The sequence below is a fragment of the Pinus tabuliformis genome, chromosome 9 (assembly GCF_031772625.1).
Source record: "Pinus tabuliformis cultivar Carrire ecotype Pingquan chromosome 9, CPIR1, whole genome shotgun sequence".
Taxonomy (NCBI): Eukaryota; Viridiplantae; Streptophyta; class Pinopsida; order Pinales; family Pinaceae; genus Pinus; species Pinus tabuliformis.
In genome coordinates, this window is record NC_142307.1 from 1,656,737,956 (window position 1) to 1,656,745,058 (window position 7,103).

Consider the following 7,103-nt stretch of genomic DNA (forward strand, 5'->3'; position numbering starts at 1 on the left):
TATCTTCCGTAAATCCCTAAATTTCCTATATGTGCCTATCTTCTATGCGCATATACAGAAATTGTGCATATACGGAAGATATGTCCATATCTTCTGTATATCCCTAACTTTCTTATATGTGCATATCTTTTGTACACGCATGTCGTTTATGTATCTGCATCGTATATGCGCAAATTCCAAATACAAAAATTACGCATATACAGAAATTGTGCATATACGGAAGAATATATTCTGTATATAAACAATTTCTGTATATGCATAATTTCTGTATATGAAATTTGTGCGTATATGATGCAAATACATGAACGACGTGAATGTACGGAAAATATGCACATACAAGAAAGTTAGGGATATACGGAAGATATGCGCATATCCTCCGTATATGCACAATTTCCATATATGCTCATAGAAGATAGACAGATATAAAAAAATTAGAGATATACGGAAGATATAGGTATATCTTTCATATATGCATACACGGAAGTTATGCACATATAAGAAATTTTCGTATATGGAAATTTACGCATATACGGAAAATATGTGGATATGTAGATATCTTCCGTATATAAGATATGTGGATATCCACATATCTTCCATATATGCGTAAATTTCCATACAGAAATTGTACATATACGGAAGATATCCGTATATCTTTCGTAAATGCGTAAATTTCTTATATGTGCATATCTTCCGTGTATGCATATACGGAATATATGCACATATCTTCCGTATATCCCTAACTTTTTTATATATGCCTATCTTCCATGCGCATATACGGAAATTGTCCCTATACGGAAGATATGCGCATATCTTCCGTATGTCCCTCACTTTCTTATAAGTGCATATCTTCCATATATGCATGTCGTTTAAGTATCTGCATCATATATGCACAATTTCTATACAGAAATTGCGCATCATATATGCACAATTTCTATATAGAAATTGCGCATATATGATGCAGATACATAAACGACGTGCATATACGGAAGATATGTACATATAATAAAGTTAAGGATATACGGACGATATGTGAATATATTTCGTATATTCCTAACTTTGTTATATGTGCATATCCTCCGTATATGAACTTCGTTTATATATCTGCATCGTATATACATAAATTATATATACATAAATTGCGCATATACGATGCAGATACATAAAGGACGTGCATATATGGAAGATATGCACATATAACAAAGTTAGGGATATACGGAAGATATGCGCATATTTTCCATATATGCATAATTTCCGTATATGCGAATAGAAGATAGGTACATATAAGAAAGTTAGGGATATACGGAATATATGCATACACGGAAGATATGCACACATAAGAAATTTATACATATACGAAAGAGATGCGGATATCTTCCGTATATGCACAATTTCCGTATATGGAAATTTATGCATATACAGAAATTGTGCATATACGGAAGATATCCACATATCTTATATAGGGAAGATATCCAAATATCTTCTGTATATGCATAAATTTCCGTATCCGCATATACACAATTTCTGTATATGAAATTGTGGATATCTGGATATACGGAAGATATCCACATATCTTATATACGGAAGATATCTGCATATCTTCCCTATATGCGTAAATTTCCATATACGGAAATTATGCATATACGGAAGATATCGAAGATATCCGCATATCTTTTGTATATGCATAAATTTCCATATACAAAAATTGTGCATATACGGAAGATATCCGCGTATCTTCCGTATATGCGTAAATTTCGTATATGTGCATATATTCTGTGTATGTATATACGGAAGATATGCGCATATCTTCCGTATATTCCTACCTTTCTTATATGTGCATACCTTCTATGCGCATAGACAAAAGTTGTGCATATACGGAAGGTATGCACATATCTTCCGTATATGCGTAAACTTTTTATATGTGCATATCTTCCATATATGCACGTCGTTTATGTATCTGCATCGTATATGAGCAAATTCCATATACAAAAATTGCGCATATATTCTTCAGTATATGTATAATTTCCGTATATGTGCAATTTCTGTATATGGAATTTGCATATATACGATACAGATACATAAACGGCGTGCATATATAGAAGATTTGCACATATAAGAAAGTTAGGGATATAAGGAAGATATGTGCATATTTTTCGTATATGCGCATATCTTTCATATATGCATACACAGAAGACATGCACATATAAAAAATTTACGCATATAGGGAAAATATGCGGATATCTTTCGTATTTGCAGAATTTCCGTATATGCACATATAAGGAAATTGTGCATATACAGAAGTTATGCGGATATCTTCCATATATTGCTAAATTTCTTATATGTGCATATATTTTATCCGCATATACAGAAATTGTGAATATATGTAAGATATGCGCATATACAGAAATTGTGCATATACGGAAGATATGGGCATATCTTCCGTATATCCCTAACTTTCTTATATCTTCATATCTTGCATATATACACATTATTTATGTATCTACATCGTATATGTGGAAATTCCATATACAGAAGTTTCGCATATACGGGAATTGTACATATATGCACAATTTTTGTATATGCGCAGTTTCTGTATATGAAATTTGTGCATGTACAATCCAGATATATAAACGATGTGCATATACAGAGGATATGAACATATAAGAAAGTTAGGAATATATGCGGATACACGAAACATATGCGCATATTTCCGTATATGCGCATATCTTCTATATATGCATAATTTCGGCATATTCGCATAGAAGATATACACATATAGGAAAGTTAGGGTTATACAGAAGATATCCGCATATCTTCTGTATATCCATACACGGAAGATATGAACATATAAGAAATTTACGTATATATCGAAGATATGTGAATATACGGAAGTTGCGCATATACGGAAGATATGCACATCGTTTATGTATTTGCATCATATATGCATAAATTTCATATACATAAATTACACATATACGAAAATATATCTTCTGTATGTGCACAATTTCTGTGTATCGCAATTTCTGTATATGGAATTTGTGCGTATATGATGCAGATACTTAAACGACGTGCATATATGGAATATATGCACATATAAGAAAGGAAAATACAGAAGATGTGCACATATCTTCCGTATATGCATACTCGGAAGATATGCACATATAAGAAATTTATGCATATACAAAAGATATGGGGATATCTTTCGTATATGCCCAATTTCTGTAAATACGTATACATAACTTTACGCATATTCGGAAGATACGTGGATGTCTTCTGTATATAAGATATGAGGATATCTTCCGTAAATGCACATTTTCCGTATATGCGCATATACGAAAACTATACATATACCAAAGATATCCACATATTTTCTGTATATGCGTAAATTTCTTATATGTACATATCTTCCGTGTATGCATATACGGAAGATATGCGCATATATTCTATACATTACTAACTTTCTTATATGTGCCTATCTTCTATGTGCATATACGGAAATTGTGCATATACGGAAGATATGCGCATATCTTCCATATATTCCTAACTTTCATATATGTACATATCTTCCATATATGCACGTCGTTTATGTATCTACATCGTATATCCGCAAATTCCATATACAGAAATTATGGATATAAGAAATTTATGCATATACGGAAGATATGTGGATATCTTTCGTATATGCACAATTTCTGTATATGCGCATATACGGAAATTGTGCATATACGGCATAAATTTCTTATATGCGCATATCTTCAGTGTATGCATATACGGATGATATGCACATATCTTTTGTATATAACTAAATTTCTTATATGTGCCTGTTTTCTATGTGCATATATGGAAATTGTGCATATACGGAAGATATGCACATATCTTCCGTATATCCCTAACTTTCTTATATGTGCATATCTTCCTTATATGCATGTCATTTATGTATCTGCATCATATATATGCAAATTCCATATACAGAAATTGTGCATATACGGTGAATATCTTTTGTATATGCACAATTTTTGTATATGGAATTTGCGCATATACGATGCAGATACATAAATAACATGCATATATAGAAGATATGCACATATAAGAAAGTTAGGGATATACGAAAGGTATGCACATATCTTCCGTATATGCACAATTTCCATATATACACATAAAATATAGGCACATATAAGAAAGTTAGGGATATACAGAAGATATGCGCATATATTTTATATAAGCATACACGAAAGATATGCACATATAAGAAATTTATGCATATATGAAAGATATTCGGATATCTTCCGTATATGCACAATTTTCGTGTATGGAAATTTACGCATATACGGAATATATGCGGATATCTTCCGTATATGCACAATTTCCATATATGCGTATACGGAAATTTATGAATATACAAAAGATATGCAGATATCTTTGGTATATAAGATATGCAGACATCTTCCATATATGCACAATTTCCGTATATGCCCATATATGCATATCTTCCGTATATTCGTAAATTTCCATATACGGAAATTGCACATATATAGAAGACATTTGCATATCTTCTGTATATGCAGAAATTTCTTATATGTGCATATCTTCCATGTATGCATATACGGAAGATATGCGCATATCTTTCATATATCCCTAAATTTCTTATATGTGCCTATCTTCTATGCGTATATACGGAAATTGTGCATATACAGAAGATATGCGCATATCTTTCGTATATCCCTAACTTTCTTATGTGCATATCTTCCGTATATGCGCGTCGTTTATGTATTTGCATCGTATATGCGCAATTTCTGTATATGGAATTTGTGCATATACGATGCAGATAAATAGACGACGTGCATATACGGAAGATATCTACATATAAGAAAGTTAGGGATATACGGAAGATATGCGCATACCTTCCGTATATGCACAATTTTTATATATGTGCATATCTTCCGTATATGCATACACGGAAGATATGCACATATAAAAAATTTACGCATATACGTATCTTCCGTATATGGACAATTTCTGTATATGCGCATCTACGAAAATTGTGCATATACGGAAGATATATGCATATATTTTGTATATCCCTAATTTTTTATATGTCCATATCTTCTATGCGCATATACAGAAATTGTGCATATATGGAAGCTATGCACATATACGGAAATTTTGCATATATGGAAGATATGCGCATATCTTTTATATATCGCTAACTTTCTTATATGTGCATATCTTCTGTATATGCACGTCGTCTATGTATCTGCATTGTATATGCACAAATTCCATATATAGAAATGCGCATATACGGAAATTATGCATACACGGAAGATATGTGCATATCTTTCGTATATACACAATTTTCCGTAAATGTGCAATTTATGTATATGGAATTTGTGCATATATGATCTAGATACATAAATGACATGCAGATACAGAAGATATGTAGATATAAAAATGGTAGGGATATACGAAAGATATGCACATATCTTCCGTATATGCACAATTTTCTTATATGCCCAATTTCTACATATGAAAATTGCGCATATACGGAAATTGTGTATATACGGGAGATATGTGATATGTGAAAATCTTTCATATACATAACTTTCTTATATATGCACATTTCTGTATACGTGTAATTTCAGTGTATGAAAGTTGTGCATATACTATAGATTCACATATATAAAAGACATGCATATACAAAAGATATGCGAATATACAAAAGTTGTGCATGCGGTGAAGATATATGCATATATGGAAGTTGCACATATACCTGGAAGATATGTGCTTATAGAAGAATTTTTCATATACAAAGTGATGCGCATATCTTCCGTATATGTACAATTTCCATATATGAAAAATTTCCATATATCGAAGTTACACATGTACAACTCGACTTACATAATTCATAAACAACTGAATGAATGACAACCTAGATGCCCTAGTGTCACTGACCACCCAATGATTGTAGAAATCAAGAAGAAAGATGATAAGCCAACAAGAAATCAAAACCAAATGAAAAATAATTTTCTACTCAGGGAGAAAACGGTCTAAAAGGCTTATGGGGTAAAAATTATAAAAGCAAAAGACACTGGCCAAGATTGGGGACAAACCCTAATCTTCACTTACAGGCATCGGTATGACTACTTAACTGATAACAAGCACTAGAAGCTGGTCAACACGACTATTTCTCAGCAAATCACGTTGATCAGCATGACTGTCAGCGAATTAGGCGCGCCGATGGAGGGAGCCAGGAAAAAAAATGAAACAGAGACCAGATCTATGACTATGAACTTCAAACTCAAGCAAATAAGTAGGAGAAAAGAAACAGAACCAAAGGGAAAAAGTGGAACTAGAAAAGTTCACATGAAATCATGAAATCCAAGATAAACAAAAGAATTGGTTCCTCAGTATGGTCACCAATTTGTGGCGAAGTAAAGTTATAAGTGCAGACAAACAAATTCCTCTAGCCCAATAATGTGTCTACGCACAATTGATACATTCTATGGAAGATTTCCTTAGGTTAAAACCAATTAATATGGCCTACCTCTTAGTACGCTTATCTCGTTTGATGATGTCCTTGCTTGCTTTCTCCAGCTATCTCTCGCTTCCTTCTTCAAACACCTGAAACAAGTAAATAATAGTAAACAACAACTATCATAATAGACAAATTGTAATTCAACCTACTTAACAAGTCAAGAAAAATTAAGCCATGAATGTGTAAGATGAAAAATCATGTAGGAAATCAATTAATAATTGCATATATATTGAATCAAGAAGAGATTACAACCATTGTCTTAGTGTTGCCGTTCTCATTTGACAAGACCAGGTTCCCACACACTTCTGCTAGCATTCCATGATGGCCTCAACAATAATAGTTTTAAGGATCTTCCCTTTAGGCTTCATTCCAAACCAAATCACACTTCTCTCTAACACAAGTAGAGAGATACAACCATGAATAGCTCGTTGTTTACTCCAAACCCAAATAGCACTAACACAACAACATTAACACTAGCTTGTGCTTGGGAAGAAGGGAGGTTTATATAAGATGAATGGATGGCAGATAGATCCTCTTCTCATGAGATAAGTCCTTATCCCTTGAGTTAGTTCCA